This window comes from Macrobrachium rosenbergii, chromosome 3, assembly GCF_040412425.1.
Source record: "Macrobrachium rosenbergii isolate ZJJX-2024 chromosome 3, ASM4041242v1, whole genome shotgun sequence".
Lineage (NCBI taxonomy): Eukaryota > Metazoa > Arthropoda > Malacostraca > Decapoda > Palaemonidae > Macrobrachium > Macrobrachium rosenbergii.
The window spans coordinates 44,895,725-44,917,433 of NC_089743.1; the positions used below are offsets into that span (position 1 = coordinate 44,895,725).

The following is a 21,709-nucleotide window of genomic DNA, read 5'->3' on the forward strand; positions in this document are numbered from 1 at the left end:
GAGAGAGAGAGAGGAGGAGAGAGAGAGGGGGGAGGGAGAGAGGAATGGGAGGGAGAAGAAGGTGGAGGAGGAGGAGGGAGAGGAGGCCAATAGTGAGGAGAAGAGAGAGACCTTGAAATCCAGACACCAGTGCCACTGGGTGAATGACCTGAGTGCCAGCGCGTCCCGATCCACAGCTCCCTCTCGGCACTGGCTACGGCTTCGTTTCGAACCAGCTTAAACCGTACAGGGAAACGCATATATTCACCGTCGATGGTATTAACATTATCCCTTAAGGCAGTTTAATTAAATAAAATCCTATTTCCTTTTTATATTCATCCCTTCTGCGCGGTTATACAGCCTTTGTATCCAAGCTGGTATTTGTACTCTGAGTCCGGGTTAGGTAACTGTACACGTTGGCTTTATATATGTGACAGTGTTTCGTTCCTATAACTGTACCCATACTTTCTGTTTCCTCTTTTTCTTTTTCTTTTTTTATTTGTCCTTCTGTTTATACTTATGCCCTTGTCTTTCCCCGCAAATCGGATATCGTCGCCTCATTCCCAATTGCATCGATCAAACGCCTCGAGTTATCGTTCACGGAGTGATAAGGATTCGCGTATCACAAAGAGCTGATCCGCCACGGAAGATAGCGATAACGAGTGACAAAAATCATAAAAATAATAGCAAAAAAATAGAGCGCTGAAGGGCAAGGTTAAAGTGAAGAAAGGTCAATAAACCGTTGTGTGTACACGTATAAATATAACAACCACTGATAAGTGTAAAATACGTGTTTGTATCATCATTAGTCGATGAATTATTGATCTGGCGATTAAGAGGAAAAAACCTGACTGCCTTCAGCAATGACGGGGCGGGATGACAACGACATATTAATGTAATAATGATTGACAATGAGATATTAACATAACAATGACAGTAAATGATAAAGAATTATACGTAAATGCAAACAGGGACGAGTACAGTATATCAAATTCTACATATTATCCCACACAAACCTGCACGGGAGAATTACCATAAATACGGATGAATAAATATCAATAATGAATGGCACTGATGTTGCTAGTTTAAGTTGGGATCGTTCCAGCACGGGCTCTTGCTTCACAAGCAACCTGCCTCTGTATTTCCCTTTACTTCCTCTTGCTTCTTCCTAATGAACACCATATTCTTTGGAAGCTTGAATTTGAACTCAGTGGCCCCTCTGGTGGGCTTGTTCCATATGGATAGGTTTCATCTACTGAATAATAATAATAATAATAATAATAATAATAATAATAATAATAATAATAATAATAATAATAATAATAATACCTGAGAGGTAGAGGTCAGGTTGATCAACCCTGAAGTAACTCGTGCTGTAACACAAAATACATTAACCTCAATCGCCCTCTTGTATCTAGAGGCTGATACACAGCAGTGTAGAAATGATATGAACTTCAAAATTACGACCTATTACTTTTATCTACGCCCAACGCCGGACTTTATCCTGGCGTGTTCCTTTCAATATTAACCCTTATTTCAAGGCTGCGACGGATCAAAGTTGGTTGGTGTAATATTAACCAAAGAAATTTCCCACTGGATAATATTCTGTCACCTAAATTTACGCCCGTGCACCCTCACGAAAATTCTCGTTTTTCGGTTTTTCCCTTCAAATTTCTTTCCATCGCGGTACTTTACGCTTTTCTTGGCAGTCCGGTTCTCGTTGTCAGTCCTTTCCTTGTTAATAATCGCTGTTTCGTTAGCCCCTTTTCTCGTTAGAACTTCCCCCTCGTTAACCGATGCTTTTCGTAAACAGTCAAGAGGAAGGCTTTTGCCCACACGGCACTCGGCTCTTGCTCCATACTCGAATGAAGCTCAAATGAGAGAGTATTTAGTGAGACCTGCCTCATTTTGGACATGACATTAATATTCCAAAAAAAATAAATAAATAAATAAATAAACCAGGTTAATGATCACCAACGGTGCTTACGTCGTCCGACACCACACGGTCTTCTCCGTGAGGTCAACGAAACTCCTGCTTTAAAGCCGACGAAGACTCTCGCAGTCCGACGCCGGAAGAGAATTTCGGGGATTCCGACCCCCTTCATGGCGAAACGATGAAGTTACGCGGAAAATAAACAAAGGAAAGGAACATCGCTCGGCCGCCCGCCCCTGCATAAATTACCTACGTCAGGTGGGTGTTTTGTAAGCTAAATAGGGATATAGGCTCACTTGCTGGGGGACAGCTGTTGCTGTAGTTGTTATTTTTCGATCCCACGTGTGACTGTTTCATCATTCATCTAATTTAGGCGTCTGGTCGATTGTCAGACGCTGAATCCCTCTCCTGAGAGAGAGAGAGAGAGAGAGAGAGAGAGAGAGAGAGAGTTGTTGCACTGATAAGAGCAACAAACATTTAAATGCAAGTACTTGCAATAATGGAAATCCTTATTCATTATATATATATATATATATATATATATATATATATATATATATATATATATATATATATATATATATTCATTGTGACAAATTCAAGTCTCGTTCATTAGATTCTAATGTTGAATAAATAAAAGAATGTAAACAATAAGTATAACAATGCTTAGATAAGCGCTATGTTTCATTTTTCAATTTGCCCTTTTCATTGAATTCCTGTGAATTCCGCCAACTACTGTATGTTGCAATTGGTTTTATAATGAAGACTGATTGCCGTTTTGCCCGAGTACTCAAATACTACAGAAAATCGTTAATAAGTGTTATTCAATTTGACCTTTTTAATTTTCTGTAAAAGATAACTAATGCGCCGGCTTTGTCTGTCTGTCGGCACTTTTTTCTGCCCGCCCTCAGATCTTATAAACTACTGAGGTTAGAGGGCTGCAAATTGGTATGTTGGTCATCTACCCTCCAATCATCAAACATACCAAATTGCAGCCCTCTAGTCTCAGTGGTTTTTATTTTATTTAAGGTTAAAGTTAGCCATAATCGTGCTTCTGGCAACGCAATAATACGGGCCACCACGACCGGCTGAGAGTTTCATGGGCCGCGTCTCATACCGCATTATACCAAGACCACCTAAGGATAGATCTATTTTCGGCGGCCTTGATTATGGACTGTACAGAAAAATCGATTGCGCCGAAGAAATTTCGGCACATATTTATTTATTTTTTGTTAAATTCATCTAGTGTCCAACAACTCCTTAGAAATCCTACGGATTCGGACAAAAAATAATCCTTAATCAGTGTTATTCCAGTGCCCTTTTTGTTAGAATTCATCTAGAGTCCTGCAGCAACTCAGAAATCCTTCTTATTTTGACGATCAAGTCACAAAGGGCAAAAGGATTCCTTATTTCGACCTCGAGTTAAAAAAAAAAAAAAAAAAAAAGAAGTACAGACGAACAGGAGACCTACTCCGCCTCCTCCTCCTTTAGCACATGTGTCGACGCCCACGCACAACTCGACAAAAATTCATCTCTCTCCCTCTCTCCTGTAATTCCGATCGACACAAGTGTGATCACTTTCGGTTCCCCCACATTTCTTACCTAATCTGCATCAGTGAACCTTGTTCCAATTTTTGTCTGAGATAACCTGACCAGTCAGTGTTGGTAACAAGTTAGAGACTTCTCGAAGCGTTGGTCATAAGTTACAGATTTCTCGAGGCGTTTAATGAACTACAAATGCTAAAAGGCTTAAGTAGATGACACGGTATCTACCTAATAAAAACAAAGAGGGAGGCTGATTATACATCAAAGTATAACTACTTGTTACCTTTCCGTACGCCAACAGATCTCAATCGAGATATCCTTGAAAATTATAGACGTTTATTTTGATTCGTCTCTGCTCAGTCTGACCTTATTTCTGTTTCCTTGTGGAAAGATCATCGATTTGTTTACGAGAATAAACAGTAACGGACAAAAGAACAAGTCAGTTGTGTACCGATTTCAGCATGTGTTAACTACTTGGTAATTTTCCGTAATGATTCTTCTTAATCGAATTGTTCAAGTACAAGAATGTTAAATACACCCCCGAATAAGGCAATACTTGAGGTCACAGACATCCTCACCGTTATTAGCGATACCGCAAAATGTTTTTTCCAATCAAGCTTTATTAAATATATATATAGAAATAATTTCACGTAACTTATCATTATGGCTCAGAAATGTATGCTCACTAATTCGAAAACGGCTAGGAATTCTCCGGACAGAGAGAGAGAGAGAGAGAGAGAGAGAGAGAGAGAGAGAAACGATGACGATTAAGGGGAAATTGTTTCTCGTCATCTTCGTGATTTCCACGGGATCACAATTCACCCACAGACCCAAAGCACCTGGGGTTGACTAACACCGTGACCTTGAGTGCCATATGACATACGAATTCCCAGAATAGCCTTCACTACGCAGCAGTGTATGCACGGCTGGCATAACTTAATAGCGAGGCAAAGGGATAGAGAAAGAGAGAGAGCGACAGCGAGAAGGAGAAAAGGGGGGGAGGAAGAGGGAGGGGGAGATTAGAGGTTAGAAAGAAGAGGTCGCGTAGGAGAGAGAGAGAGAGAGAGAGAGAGAGAGAGAGAGAGAAAAGGGGACTCTCTTACGATCGTTATGGATTTCGTAGAAGATGATGACACGGTGCCAATGACCTTGTACGCGCCCTATAACGGGTCAGTGTGTCTTAACAGCAGGTTATACGACTAGTGTCTCCATAATTATCCTGACTGAGTGTGAAATTATCGACATTTTAATCTCTTTTATTATCGAAGAATCGAAGGATTTCTTTACATTTTCTTCTTCGCATCTATTTTCAGAATCGGAGCCTACTGTACCTCTCCTGCTCATCATGACTCTCCTTTACCCTGGCACAGTACTCAATGCCCTCGGATGACCCCCCGACACCTTGGCACTTAGCACTTGGCACCGGAACTTGCGCCACCACGCGATTGCTGACACGTCGCGTGTCGTGTGGCACAGAGGGGAAGGAAGTGAGGGAAGGAGGGAGGGAAGGAGGGAGGGGAGGGAGGGAGGGAGGGAGGGGGAGAAAGGCTATGAATGAGGGGAAGGCAAATGCCATGAGGGGTTACTGGCCTCAAGGGTAAGAGAGGGATTCGAAGGGAGGACAAATTAATGGGGGTTTCAAAGGATAAAAGAGGGATTGGAAAGGATAAAAGGGGGACTGGAAAGGATACAAGGTGATTGGAAAAGGTAAAAGAGGGATTGGAAAGGTACAAGGGGTGATTGGAAATGGTTAAAGAGGGATTCGAAGGGAGGACAAATTAATGGGCTTTCAAGGGGCAAAATAGGGACTGGAAAGGGTAAAACGGGGATTGGACAGAGTAAAGGGGGGATTGGAATGCCTAAAGGAGGGACTGCAAGGTGTAAAAGAGGAATTCGAAGGGAGGAAAAATAATGGAAGCTTCAGAGGATAAGAGGGGCTAGAATGCTTAAAATAGGGAATGGAAAGGGTAAAGGAAGGATTGGAAGGGGTAAAAGACGATTGGAGAGCGTAAAAGAAGATTTTAAATAATAAAATTGGAATTGGAAGAGGTAAAAGGGCACTGGAAAGTGTAAAAGAAGATTGTACAGGATAAAAGAGGGATTGAAAAGAGTAAAAGAGTGACTGGCATGCTTAAAAGGGGTTTTGGAAAGGATAACAAAGGATTGGGAAAGCGTAAAAGAAGATTGGAAAGACTAAAAGAGGGATTGGAAGGGGTAAAAGAGGACCTGGTAACCGTAAATCAGGGATTTCAAAGGTTACAAAGGGGCCAAAATGCTCCTGGAAGAGACTAAAATAGGCAGAGAGGGCAGAAAGGGATTCCATACTGGAGAAGTTGGTTGGACAAGGCGTTATGTCTGGTCAAATGGCCAAAAATGATTACAAGGGAGTTTGGGAGCGAAAATATTCTCTTAAAAGCGTATAACAAAACAAAAGCACTAAATGAAAACACAAAATAACCATTAAGAAAAAGTCAAGCAAGCATAAGATTGCCATGAAATAAAACGACAAGAAAGAGGTAGAAAGCAAATAATGAACATAAAAATAACACGACTTTAAATGTTGAAGGAAGAGATGAAAATGAAGGAAACATGTGATAGGCGTGAAATAAAGAGGGAATAAAACAAAATAAAAGAACAGTAGTCTCAACATAAACATGAATGCAAGGTAAACATGAAACAAGACAACATAAACACGAGGTCAACATAAGACAAAACCAACAAGCGTACGATGCAAATGAAATAGAAATAAACACGAAACAAACGTATAAAGAATTAAAAACAGAAACACAAATAAACACGATAATCAAAACAAACACGGGAACAACACCGCAAGCAAAATGCACTTTTGGCAACGCATCATCGCCTAGAGAGAGAGAGAGAGAGAGAGAGAGAGAGAGAGAGAGAGAGAGAGAGAGAGAGAGAGAGAGAGAGAGAGGTCCTGTCCAAGGAGTGCATTGTGGCCCCTTGTTTATGCAAAGACCGAAAAGCACTTTTCACGCAATGCCAAGACGTCAGCGTGCTTGCTTGCTGGCTCGCTTGCTTGCTTGCTCGCAAGCACGCACGCACCTTCCTCGCGGGGCATTTTATATTTGGGCAGCGCTGCTATGACCTACGATAATTTGTTTGTGCTTGCTGCTTGCACTGCGTTTTGTTTACTTCCTCATTTCGCGTCGCGTTACTTGTTTTGCAAATCTGAACAATTACTATCTGTTCATCTTGCGTAAAGATTTATATGTATATATATATATATATATATATATATATATATATATATATATATATATATATATATATATATATATATATATGTATATATATATATAACAGAGAGAGAGAGAGAGAGAGAGAGAGAGAGAGAGAGAGAGAGAGAGAGAGAGAGAGAGAAGAGGGTGGGGAGGGATGAACAAACCAGTATATGTATAATGAGAACAACGACAACAATAGTAACAAATTTCAATATGACATTGATAATGTCATTATTGAACATACTGACATTGATAATGTCATTATTGAACATAATGACACTGATAATGTCATTATTGAACATAATGACATCTTCAGTAACAATCAAAGTATCATGTTGGTGACAAACACAATGACCTTAAAGGTATAACCCACAATCTGAGTCTCAAAAGAAAGAAAAAATGGATTAATTAAGAAAATAAAATGACGTAATTCGGAAAAAAACAACTGAAATTACTTACGGTCACAGCTGGAATTCCATTCGGTAAGATGGGTCATCATTTGCACCACGAAATTTGCCTTGGCCAAGTAAGCACCTTTACCCCCACAAAAAAAAAAAAAAAAAAAAAAAAAAGACACAGGTGTCAACGACTCCAGTCAAACCAAATTTCGGGCCTCTGAATGCACTTGCCTTTGGGACACTTTCTAGAATCTATTCAACTTTCTTTTTCGGTTTTCTTCCGGGGAAAAATCACAAGTCATAACTATTCAATCCCGCTGGACGATTCGACTTTTCCGTTTCTCGGCGTGAATCTTAATTTGAACCCTAGACAATGAATGTATTCGTATCTCCTTCGTCCGTGTACGTCTAATGTTTTGACCGTTCATCAAACACAAACGTCGTCTACGAACGACCCTTTAATTGGGAAGCGGCGGTCTGACACGACGTTTTACGAAACAGGCGGAAACACGAGGGACAGCAGTAGAACCCGATTTAAAAAAGAGAGAGAGAGAGAGAGAGAGAGAGGGGAACTTCGTCTCCGAACGCCTACTAGTGTGCTAGCAAACTAAACGCCAAAGTCCCGAGTCTCTACCCCGAACGCGTTTGTGTATTGAGACCCAACCGAAGGGGAAGGTATTGTACCTCAGGCAACCCATCTCATTGCTAGATGGGCGGGGGAGAGGGGAGGAGGAGGAGAGATGGGAGGAGGGGGAGGGTCGAGGGGAAAGGGGAGAAATGCCAGTAACTCCCATCAATGCCATGTGCTCGATTTTTTTTTTTTTCGAGAAGAAGGAAAACGTCCGTGTTTTGGGTTTAGGTCAACACGGACGGGAAATGTAATTAACGACCACGTAACGGTGCCATTCCTTGCCCTGTTATGCTTCATCATGAATGGGATTCCTCCGTGTATGAATTTCAGGACCTGGTGATTCATTGAGCAAGCGTGGGGCGGAAACAATTTTTGATTAACGCTCCGAAGGATGTTTGCCCTGGCTACTGATGAGTATATTCTTAATAACCAAACATTCGTAAGTAACAAGCGAGTATTTTTCACGAATGTCGCTCTGGGTAATTATGAATAGAAATACGCGTAGGAATTCGGAAAGAGAAGCGCGCGGCATCTTCGTTGCCCTCAAGTTGCCACTCCACTTTTGCGAATGAAGAAACAACGAAATAAACAATCCGTTTCAAACTCGCTGACGAATACAAACTCGACAGTAGAAATCGAATTAAAGACGAGCGTAAACAACTGAAGACGAAACATCGGAAAAACAAACGTAAAAAGAGGAAGAAAGGGAGAAACAAACAAACAAATGAATAGAGTGCCACTCAGTCGGGCTCCTCCCGCCAGAGGCACCCAAACCCCTAGGACGGCACCCCGTCACTTCTCGCTTCTCCCCCGCTCACCCCCTTCCTCTCTCTCCCCGTCCCCCTACCCTGTCCCACGCCATCCCTTGACCTTGAAACTCTTATTCATATCCGAAAGAGTTTATCCGAGTACGTTCTCTCTTTCTCTCTCCCTCTCGCTCTCGCTCTCGCTCGCTCCCCTGGTTGGGAATCAAGCTGCCACTGCTACAGGACAAGAGACTATGAGACTAGAGACACGGAGCTGTTTAGAGACGATAATCTCCGTCAAATTTCTCGATGAATAAAATCATCTCCTTATTTTCTATTTTCGGCTTCGATCGATTGACAGTTAATAGTGATATCGGGTGCTCTCGCACTCGTGCACATTGTGATGGCCCGGGCAAGAGAGCACGTGCGCACGTAAAGTTCACTGGCTACTTCTGTGCAAGGCGGTTGGGTCAGTGAGGAAAAGGAACTTCCAGAGTCGTCTAACACACGCACACACACACGTAGAGAGAGAGAGAGAGAGAGAGAGAGAGAGAGAGAGAGAGAGAGAGAGAGAGAGATTCCAAAGCTGCTTCGCGTGGAGTTTTTAGTAAATCAAGTGGACTCAAGGCGATCAATATCTGGTGTGACGGTTTATTTGTAAACTAACAAATAAATTGGATGCTAAATAACAAAAAAAAAAACATTCTATCCTAAACAACGAATAAATTATACCCCTGACTGATGAATATTGTACCTCAAATTGTACTGAACATATCAGCGATTCATTTAGTCTCACTTTATAGACCTAGTATATACCATTTCATTTAATCTTACTTTTTAGGCCTAGTATAATATACCCTTCCCCGTTGAGGAATAATAATAATAATAATAATAATAATAATAATAATAATAATAATAATAATAACAACAACAGAAGCAGGTTGTCCTCTATCCCACCTTTACGATCGACGGAATATTACGAAGGCCACAACATTAAGCAGAGTGCATCCAGGATATGATGACGTCACTGTACGTCATAATTCACGGGTAAAAAAAAAATTACGACACTGAGACGGTTTTGGGGAGCTTCCAACCAACCCTGTTAAATAAGTGCTCTCTTCACATACACATGACTTCGGAAGGGTTATATTAAGAGAGGGTTGCAAATGTTGATGCAAGAGACTGTTGTTCCTTGTATGTGAACCATACAAAAAAGGACGTGCACAAGGGCATAGTACTCTCTCTCTCTCTCTCTCTAATCAAACACTCATGTGTCTTATATGCGTACAGTACGTCCAATAACAAAAACATACACATATATGCATGTGTGTTTGCATATGCGAAAAGTATGCATACGGAAGAGTCTAATATTGTATCGAGTAATTTTGAATAAATAACACCAAACAAATAGAAAAAACTTGTCCAACGTCATTAAATAAAAACTATAATAACATAAAAAGAACACAGTATTTTATGGAGGAACAGCACAACAAAGCTCTTTCACTCCTGACCTGTACCAACAGATTTAAGCGGTGCGGGAAGAAATATATCAGAAACAGGTAAGAATCTTACGCTTTATTTTATAGCAGAAAAGAAAGTAATTTTTTTTACCTGCTAATTGATTAACATTATGAACAAAAATTAAAAGGAGCCACGACCACTAGTACTACTACACAGAAGTCACTAAGTATTACTACTTACATATTCTGTTATTCCCGACCTACACCCTGTGGCCTCCTTCACACTCTCATAACACACACATACACACACACACATAACACCACGTGCACTCTCTCCCTACGAAAACCTGTCACAAGCCACCTTGATAAGTTGTCTTATTCGTCACGTGTCCCTACCACAAGACACCCCCTGACAGGTATGATATCTTGGAAGGATATGAAGAAACTAATATCTTACCGTAGATCCAGGAATGTGGACAGCTGTATGGTTAAGAAGTCACACACACACACACATATATACGTCTATATATATATATATATATATATATATATATATATATATATATATATATACACACACACAAGCGTTAGGAGTTGATACTGATTGGTATCACTTAACTTTCTGTCACCTCTTGCAAACATTTTTATATATGCCTGAAAACGTGTATGCAAATGTCCTATACAAAAAATATATATATATATATATATATATATATATATGTGTGTGTGTGTGTGTGTGTGTGTGTGTGTGTGTGTGTGTCTGTGTATATTTTATATATTAAAGCTTTAACTGAATTAACCTTCTTAGACCTATGGAATTACTAGTCACATCCACTAGACTTATATCGATACTAAAGCGACATGTAATGATCCCTTAATCTAACGAGTCTCTCATTTTTATTGAATATGTTTAAGAAAAATACAGAAAACCAAATTTGGTAATGCAATGAAGAAACTGCCCCTAAGCAATAAGTTTCGAACTTCAATCTGGAAAGGTTATGAGGGTCACTGTTACAGCCTAGATCTAATCCACTACTAGGCTATCGTGAACGTCGACAATAAGTTACATTATCTTGAAAACGAAGAAAAAACACTCAGAACATAGACAAATGCCTATAAAACAAATACATAAAAAACACTCAAAGTATAGACATACGCCTATAAAACAAATACATAAAAACTCAAAATATAGGCATAGGCCTATAAAACAAATACATAAAAAACACTCAAAATATAGACATGGGCCTATAAAACAAATAAATTAAAAACACTCAAAATATAGACATAGGCCTAGAAAACAATTACACAAAAACACTCAAAATATAGACATGGGCTATAAAACAAATACATAAAAAAACACTCAGAATATAGACATAGGCCTATAAAACAAATAAATTAAAAGCACTCAAAATATAGACATAGGTCTAAAAAACAATTACACAAAAAAACACTCAAAATACATAGGTCTATAAAACAAATACATAAAAAACTCAAAACACTGACATAGGCCTATAAAACAAATACCAAATTTGCCAAGAAACAGTCTCCTGTTACCACGTGACTCTTTTAACCCTTTATCAGCATCTGGTGACTTTCGTGGACTCAAAATTAGGCTGAGATCATGTCAGATGAGTGCAATGACACTTCATTTTTTATGTTCCTTTTTTTGTTTTTGTTTATCAACGGGAGTCCAATGGTGTTACTTTTCCCTTCGTGTGCCCTTCATGGACAAGGAGGAAGGGGTGAACGACTGATTAGTAGCACCGACAAAAAAAAAACAAAAACAAAAGGAGATAAGGGAATATGTCATAGCTCAGATCAGCCCCGTTTTAAAGGACGCAAGATCTTATTTAAATAAACGAACAACTAGATTAACATTCGAGTAATGGTATCAATTTCTATTATCAACACAAAGCCATATTCATTCACTTTGTTTATATATAAAAATTCCTGAGTTTCTTAGAAAACCATATTTTCTAAAAATGGAATTCAACTTCTGTTTGCCTTCGCGATAATTATATTCACGTAATCTTATCAGCTGTTTTTGACAAGCGTGTGCGTTCGGACACCACTCGCTGATAGCCAAAGCTGGGGTGACTGAGGATGGTTACAACAGGCATTTTAACCCCAAAAGAAAGAAAAAAAAAAAGTGAACGGAGAATGAAAATACGGTAGACAATAAATTGGTGTGTAATACAACTAAAGATTTTCTTCCATGTGACTAGCATAAAATACGATGACACAGAATGAAACAATAAAACAAAGAAAACAGGAAACGAAAAGAATATACAATCATTTCCTTATTGCCAACGCCAGCAATACAATGACTCATAATTGGAAATACTTACGAAAGCGAAGGTACGATAAAATAAACAAAAAATTAATAACTAAAACTGTTTTATCCTTTATTAGCAACATTGCTCTACTTCAGCATTCATATTTGTGTGAACTCCGCGTGTGATATATATATATATATATATATATATATATATATATATATATATATATATATATATATATATATATATATATATATATATATAGATAGAGAGAGAGAGAGAGAGAGAGAGAGAGAGAGAGAGAGAGAGAGAGAGAGAGAGAGAGAGTATGAAGTAATCGAGAAGTTAACAAGTATCTATAGCTTCAAAAATACAAAGAAAAAACAGTCCAGGTGGACCTCACCACTAAATTCCAGGCAGGTACGAGTTTTGAGTTTCGGACGCGTCCAGATAAAGACTCGAGGGGTGAACTGGGGTGTGATTTGGGATAACGTCACCCTCTCCAATCGGTGGAGGATGGAGGAAAAATTGCAACATGAAGTCATACTTGGACGTTGCGAGGCGGTCTGAGAAAGCATTTCCTCCCGTTTCAAAAGCTCTTGCTGCACATTGGTCTAACCTGTGCAGAGAGTGACATCATATTTGTATATGAATGTAAGATACATTATTTTTGTCATTCCTGTTTTTTTTTATTATTCTTGGTAATGTGAATGTATATTTTATTATTCTATCTAACAATAGTTTTTTTTTCTCGATAAAACTGGCGCTTTGGTTACTAGAACTCACGGTACAAATTTCATATTTTATAAAAAAAATATATATATATTTTTCATAGATGCTTATTCTGTCAAGAATTCAAAAAAGCCGCCAGTATTTGTACGTTGCAGTATCATATATCATTCAGTTCCAATCACCTTCTGATGAATGAGTCACTTCGGGAACTTTTATTGTTATTTAAAATACTTTCAAATTACAAACATCTAAGAGTTCAGGTCCCAAGTGGCTTTGAGTAAAACAACGATGCACGGTCATGAGAGAAACTGTATAAAAAAGCAACAGAAAAGTAAGTCGTGTAAATAGTAAATGATTTAACACGTGAGTTTCAAATAGGTCTGTTGCGAAATGCTCTCATGAATTCCTGTGAGTTAGGACACAATAAACTAAAAAAAAAAAAAAAACTTGTCCTATACTAAACATTCCTTAATAAGTCTTATAAACTACAGTTTAAAAATACATACGTCATTGCAGCAATACGCTGAACACTGGTTATTCAACGAAACAAGCAAATCTCTGTACAGCAACAACTTTGCAATCCCCTCTATTATTATACGACACTTTTTCCCGCGGCGTCCGGCAGCGACGTTGGGCAACTTCCAGTGTGTTCAAGATCAAGGTCAATGCGGCCCGTCGTACGTACCTTGAGGGCTTGCCACCCAAGCTTCCTGGCGGCAGAAATTCAAACTTATCGGCCGTTTTAGCACCTTAATGCACCCACGAGTCGGGGAATCGGCCCGAGGGAGCCGTTTGGGGGTTACAAGGGAGAGGAAACCTGGTTGACAGAGGTCACTTCTTGAGATCACCCATTGAGGGGGCAAATGGCAAGAGCACAGAGCATTAGCGTGTTAAAATATTCCTATTTGTGAATGGCGCAACAGCACATTCTTCACTTGGTCTTGCCAAGTTTCAACGAGTCTTCTTGCCTAAAATTCCTACGAAGAAGAGTGAGAATAGAAGCATTCTCTAGAGAATCTAGACCTTGTGGACGACAATCGGAGAACGAGATAACCAAAACGCCAGAGATAAAAACGAGAGTGGATTCTCTCACTCTCCTTAGTAGTCTCGTTATTACCTCATCCATTGCCTTGCTTGAATGCTTGCTTCCTTCCCCAAGCAATGCAGCTCTCCCCCTTCCCCTAGAACCCTACCCTTTTTCTGCTTGGAACCCCCTTTCCCCAACCCCCTTCCTGCTTGGATTCCATCCACAACTAAAACCGCCATCTGGGCGGAATATCTGAGCACAATCTTACAACGCCGTGTACATATTTCATCAGGTTTTACAGTTGGCAAACTTAACTTGTACCATCAATCAGTGGTTGTATGTACTATAATATATATATATATATATATATATATATATATATATATATATATATATATATATATATATATATATATATATATATATATATATATAGTACAACAACCACTGACACAAACATTACTTTGTATATATTGTATAAAAGTCATATACTTGGTTTGTGTTAAAAATACATTGTGTGCTACTGATCCAAACATATGTACGCCTGCAAATATGTGAGTTTGCGGATATTTAGTCTAGCCTTATAACTCTCTCTCTCTCTCTCTCTCTCTCTCTCTCTCTCTCTCTCTCTCTCTCTCTCTCTCTCTGTGAGGCTCTTAACATCAAAATTATATCATAATTTTCTTGTGCTAATCACAAACAAACAAAAGTCAAGAGAATCAGGAAGCTGATCGTTAGAGCCAACGAGAAATGAACCAATGGTGACACAACAGATTACTGCAGATAAAATACATAAATATGTAAATGTAAATATATAAATGTATCAATAAACGTTGAAAACGTTCCAGTCAGGTGACACGGACGTGAGTCGTCAACAAAAGTTTCTTCTTCCCATCTGCATTTCTTGTGACATGTGAACACCACACATGAACAAGGTGGCCTTTGATTCATATGTCTTCTTCTGGTTTTTGCACCCGCTCTCATCCCGACCCTGAGACGAGAGAGAGAGAGAGAGAGAGAGAGAGAGAGAGAGAGAGAGAGAGAGAGAGAGAGAGAGAGATGAGGCGGTGGGCAGGGTAATATCATCCTTAAGGAGTTGCAGGAGAACGAAGGACATTTAGTCTTATGGACGCGTGCCATAAGAAACATCATCTTGATTTCCTTCCATTCGGGGGCAGTTATTGCATTCCAGATCGACATAGTGAAGAAGAAGAAGAAGAAGAAGAAGAAGAAGAAGAAGAAGAAGAAGAAGGTGGCAAAACATGCAAAACAGAATCAGCCCAAAAATACAAACATGCAAATTTAAAAACGAGCTCAAACATGGGTCTACGATACGTTCAAGAAAAAGAGGCCCCAAAATATTTATAATAAACTGAATGTGCTTTATGGCTGAGATGCATAAAAGTCATTTTCCCTTCCTCGTGGCAAACTGGTCCCGCCTATTGGATAGAGTTCTTGTTGTAGCCTGAACTGGAGCATCCCCACCAAGGACATCTAGAACCATCATCCGGCAGGAGTCCCGGGGGGGAACGGATCGGGTTAGGATGGGGAGTAGGCTGGCTTCCTTGGACTGGGAGGATCGGGTGGAGAGAGAGAGAGAGAGAGAGAGAGGCCTTTCCTAACTCCCATATTGGGCAGGACCTCTTATAGTTTTGTGGGAGATAGGACACATCGGGGAAGACCTAGAACGATAGGAGTTCTGCATCTGGGGACGCTCTTAAAGGGCGCCAAAAAGGGGCTAGCTATCACGTCACACAGAGGCATAATAAATGAAGGTCATCAGTAGGTTTCTTCTTCATCTTCTTCTTCTTCTTCCTGGTCCTAAAGAGTAAGTCAGGCCCATTTTATGCGATCTGACTCGGAGGAGACCGAGGGAATGTCGTTTCGTGTAGAGAGAGAGAGAGAGAGATTCCCAGGAAGATGTGGGAACTTGACAAGATTAAATGATGTCAATGCAGTGTGTATTCAAGGGAAGAAATGCGTAATACTTCCACGGCACTGATTATTTGTTTGGTTTTGTTGCTACTGTAGAAACTTCCTATGATACATACACCAAATACACACACACGTATATGTATATATATATATTTTATATATATTTTATATATATATATATATATATATATATATATATATATATATATATATATATATATATACATATATATGTGTGTGTATGAATATATATATAATATACATATATATGTTTACATATATATATTATATATATAATATAATATATATATATATATATATATATATATATATATATATATATATATATATATATATATATATATATATATATATATATATATATATATATATATATATATATATATAATACTGAAGCACCAAATGTGACATAAGGCCTCGATAATTTCTCACCAAGTTAAGATTTCAATTGCAAAATACACAGCCCTCTATAACGAGAACCATCACCAAAGCAGTGAGACTCAATAAAAAAAAATCTCCCATCTCTCTGTCTCTCTCTCTCTCTCCACCTTCCCTTTGCAACCCCCTCCGTCCTTTGATCCCTTCTCGTACAGATTCCTCCTCCCTTCTTTCTCACACGTGCAAACACACACCTGTCTGTCTTCCCAGCGCCCTTCGCAAGAAACGAAATCTTACCCCGTGTAACAATAGCCGACCTGCAGAGAGAGAGAGAGAGAGATCTCACTCACTCTCTCTCTCATCATTCCCTCCCACCCTACACCTTTCTCCCCTAATATACATTCCACGGCCTCCTTGAGAGGGAGTTGGAAGGGAGGGAAAGGGGAAGAGAAAGGGAGGTTGCAAGAGATGCAATGAGAGGCAAAGGCTGATAAAGAAGAGATGCATTGGTAGCAACCCCTACATGAAAAGGAGAGGGGTGGGGGGGGGGGAAAGATGAGGGTTAGAAATTTTGGGCTGCATTGGGCCATTGTGTCCAGGTACGAAGATTTCTAAAGGACTGCAGTTTAGCTTTGGGAGGGTTAGGCTGAGAGAGAGAGAGAGAGAGAGTGTGTGTGAGAGAGAGAGAGAGAGAGAATAAATGCAGGCCTTTTTCCTGCTATCCATATAAATTTATATCCGCAGGCTATAGTATAAATTTATATATATATATATATATATATATATATATATATATATATATATATATATATATATAGAGAGAGAGAGAGAGAGAGAGAGAGAGAGAGAGAGAGAGAGAGAGAGAGAGAGAGATGCAGGTCTTCCCCCAAAACCTTTCACTCTCTTCCTCGTATTTATTTACTTTAAGGGGGGGGGGCCTTTATGGTCGATATGGGAACTCACTGACGAGGTGATTTTCACCCATAGAATTGCAGACAGTAATTTTCGTTCACAGCAGCAACGCGATTCAGATGTAAATATACGAAGAAGGCAGGGAGGAATCTCTAACTCCTTTTTTTTTCAAGACTTCTTTTATTTCTTTTATTGACGTGTATAATAATGCGCAGGGGGGGGGGGCGTTTATGGGATCAGACTGCAAGTGTGGGAAAGTGACAGAACAGGAAAGTACGAGAATAAGAGAGGGAGAGAAGCGAAGGGGTGGATGGGAAATGTCAAAAACGATGCTGCCCAGGGTAAGGTGACGAGAAATTGACAAGCATTCATTGAAGATCTTTCGTTAATGACAGTGAAATCTTCATTCGTTAATGACAGTGAGATCTTCTTTCGTTAATGATATTGAGATCTTCATTCGTTAATGACAGTGAGATCTTCATTCGTTAATGACAGTGAGATCTTCATTCGTTAACGATAGTCAGATCTTCATTCGTTAATGACAGTGAGATCTTTATTCGTTAATGACAGTGAGAGATAGAATAAAAAAAATTATGGAGTTTTGATAAGAAACTTTCTGCAGGATGCTTCCTTAATAATCATATGGGTTTTGACAAAAAACTTTCTCTAAAATGCTTGTTAATAATAATGAGATGTAGAGTTCAAGAAAAATTGGAGCTGTGACAGAAAACTTTCTCTATAATGCCTTCTTAACGACCATGAGATATAGAATAAAAAAATTTCGTTTTGATAAAAAAAAACTCTCTATAATGCTTTGTTAATAACCATGAGATAAAGAGTACAAATAAATCTGGTGTTTCGACAAAAAACTGAGACAATAATTATTGAAATTCCAACATCGATAGAAGTAGCAGAAGCACACATCAAAGTTTATATATAACACAAACAATGCTTATAATAACAATTAATAGCAGCAGTGGTAATAGTAGAAGGAAACAAAACAGAATTAATAGAAGAAAGAGGAAGAAGAATAATTACAATTAATAGCAGCGATGGTAACAGTAGAAGGAAACAAATCAGAAGTAAAAGAAAGAAGACGAAGAGGAATAATAACAATTAATAGCAGCAACAGTAATAGTAAGAGGGAAGACAACAGAAGTAATGGTCGAGGGATGAGGAAGAGGAATAATAACAATTAACAGCAACAAGAGTAAACAGTAAAAGGAAACAAAACAGACGAAAGAGGAAGAGGAAGAAGATGAAGAAGCCCACATGACATAATAATGACTATGTTGTTAATAAATGAAAACCGCATCTTCTGTTTTTGCCAGTCTTCCTTAAAGTTCAAGGGTCCTTCTCAGTGGTGGAGAAGCGCTGGCAATCTCCACCCCCGCCCATTAGAAAAAAGAAAAAGAGATTATGAAAAAAATACCATGACCTTGACCTTGAATTTGGGGGGCTGCAGAGGTTGGTCCTCTGTTGCCTTGTCATAAGCAATGTTTCGGGGGATCGTCGGGATGTCCTCCACGAAGCCTATTTTGAGAGAGAGAGAGAGAGAGAGAGAGAGAGAGAGAGAGAGAGAGAGAGAGAGAGAGAGGTATAACATAATTTTCACGTGTATCCATTTCCCAACATACTTCCTTAAAAAATAACAACTGAAGAGAGAGAGAGAGAGAGAGAGAGAGAGAGAGAGAGAGAGAGAGAGAGAGAGAGAGAGATTCTACGGTGCGCCATGTTGCAGCTTTTGCACCAAAAAGCAAAATGTAGATAATCACTCCCTCAGGTGTAAAAGTAATAGTATAAGTTAGACCCTTAACTTAGTTAAGTTCCTAGTTATTATACAGTAACAAAAAAACCACCAACTTAGTACTTAATTGAAAGGTTACTGAGAACAGATTCGTGAAGCGTAAAAGTTGCTATGGCAAATGAATTATTTTTGTCAATGAAATCAAGTCCAAGGAAGATGACAAACAACAAGTTCCCTTAAGGTGAAAATACCATATATTTAATCTGAAATATAGACCTTCAGACCGAATGCGGAAATATCCCAGAGTCATTCATTTCTCACCAAGCAAACTTTTGCTGATATCACCGATCTTTATTCAATTTTTTTGTCTGTACCGCTTCAAATGATAAATCTTTTGATAAATCTCTTCATGATTTATTTTCTGTTGTCGCTAGTTTAACCTAGTTTCACTGCATAGGTGACAAAGATTCATGACTGATATATGCATTCAGCCTTCTCTAGAAGCCGAGTCTAAATAAAAAGAATCGAAAATAAAATATTGAAAAGGACCCCTTCTTTCACAAAAAAAAAATACACAAAAGAGCTTTGTTACAACGCTAGAGGTCATATAAGAACTAGAAAAGCATCTCAAGTAACAAAATAACCTATTATTCCTGTTATTATTATTATTATTAGAAAATACTCTAGTAACACGAGTCTTGAAACGGAGAGACACATCCACAGTTATATTGGTACAAATATATTTGAAAAAAAAGCTGTTTAGCTTCTTTTTTAAATATACTGGTATCCGTACACAACTATGGATCTGTTCCTCCATTATTATTATTATTATTATTATTATTAGTCAGACCTCACAAAGCACAGACGTAACAAAGAAAACTTAATAACATAAAAGGCTGGGGACGTTCAGTGTCAAACCAGTCCGTGCAAGTGTAGGGGACGACCAAGTGTTAGGGAATGGAGTACACATCACTATATACCACCACGATCTCCATAAAAAGGGGCTGAATCATGCAAAAGTAAGTGGATGTTTGATGAGACCATGATGACGCGTCTCGCAAGTACCTGCTTACGTAAATAATTTTCAGGAGAGAGAGAGAGAGAGAGAGAGAGAGAGAGAGAGAGAGAGAGAGAGAGAGAAAGCAGGTGTCAAAAACGCAAATAGGTAAAACATAGGCCAGGAATTTACGTAACGTTAGACAGTGCGTATCAGGAATACAAAATAAATGGGTAAATAAATAGGAACAAAGACTAAGCTTACACGTAACGTACAACAGCATTTCAGTCATTCGTCGTATGATAGTAGCAACAAGAAACCTGATTTTATCAGCTGTGAGAGGATTACTGATTATTTACCAGGTATATATATATATATATATATATATATATATATATATATATATATATATATATATATATATATATATATTGATATATATATAAATTAAGACGAAAAATCTCTCAAAGCATCGTCAGACTTATCCTTAAAGGATCCTTGAGGGATGCAGGTGAACTAGATCTGAATTCCTGCTGCCCTTGGGAGTATCTAACTAGTAAGTGGATTTGCTTTTGGAGAATCTTCTTTTCCATCTTTCGTCCCTCTTTTTCTTCTTCTTCTTCTTCTTCTTCTTCTTCTTCTTCTTCTTCTTCTTCTTCTTCAGATGGAGTACAGAGCTGCGCATATCGGTAGGAAAACAACGCATCGCAAATATTTGAAAACAACATTCACACAAAACAAAATCAAATGAGAGCTAAAAGAAAAAAAAATTGATTCATCGGTTTCTGCAAACTAGCGTCACCACAAAATTAACTACAGACGCCCAAGACAAAGATAAGATAACGATAAAAGGCAAAAACATAAAAGAATAGATCTGAAACCAGGAACAAACGCAGTGCAAGCACAAACAAACACAGCGTCCGTCCAGGGGAGCAAGGACAAAAGCAACAAAGGCATTCTCGCTTTCAGGCAAAGGATTGCCATTGAGCCTAATGGCCGGAAACCTTCCTGGCGTCCACAGGATTTCAGGTTCACTTTTATTAACCGGAAAAGCGAACTTGCTCAACGGAATAATAATAATAATAATAATAATAAATAATAATAATAATAATAATAATAATAATAATAATAATAAATAATAATAATAATAATAATAGGTGAAGAAATATATAATGATGTCAGTATATATATATATATATATAAATATATATATATATATATATATATATATATATATATATATATATTTATAAATAATAATAATAATAATTAATAATAATAATATAATAATAATAATAATAGTAATAATGTTATTTTTACTTACCCTCTCTTCCTAGTTCGAGTACATACTTCGCTCTCAGCAATTCTAGAACATAAAGACTCTCTAGAGTTGTACATAAAATTTAGTTGCTGATTTTTTTAATTTTGTTTTTATAAAATTTTCTTTTTAACCAAAATGACCACTACAGTTCTCACAAAACACTCTTTTGTGTATTTTTTGTTTATTACAAAATGTATTCTTTCAATTAAATAACCACTACAGTTCTCACATTTTCTTTAGAATGTGAAAATAAGTTCAAGTACTCGTGTGTGTGTGCGTGAATGCATTTTTTTTTTTGGGGGGGGAGGTCCTCACTGAATCTCGTCACCAACCTTGTCCTTGTAAATACAAAACTTCTTTAAGCTACATTTTCCATAATAGAAAAAAATTTTTTTTTTCTTTACTATGTTCCTCCTTTAAAAT

The 21,709-nt window shown here is 38.2% G+C and overlaps 1 protein-coding gene across 11 annotated transcripts in view; it reads right to left on the reverse strand.

Moving 5' to 3' along the window:
• Positions 1–21,709, reverse strand: part of Blimp-1 (PR domain zinc finger protein 1) — a 68,325-nt gene that overhangs the window by 14,776 nt on the left and 31,840 nt on the right. For 2 of the 11 annotated variants that reach the window (XM_067131598.1, XM_067131556.1), the window contains exon 1: positions 7,162–7,400. The exons of 4 other annotated variants lie outside the window; for them this stretch is intronic. The gene's annotated coding sequence lies outside the window, so the exon portion shown is untranslated. Of the gene's footprint in view, positions 1–7,161; positions 7,710–10,178; positions 10,358–21,289; positions 21,309–21,709 lie in introns of those variants that run through there. 5 more of the 11 variants (XM_067131576.1, XM_067131652.1, XM_067131565.1 and 2 more) reach the window with 5 other exon arrangements.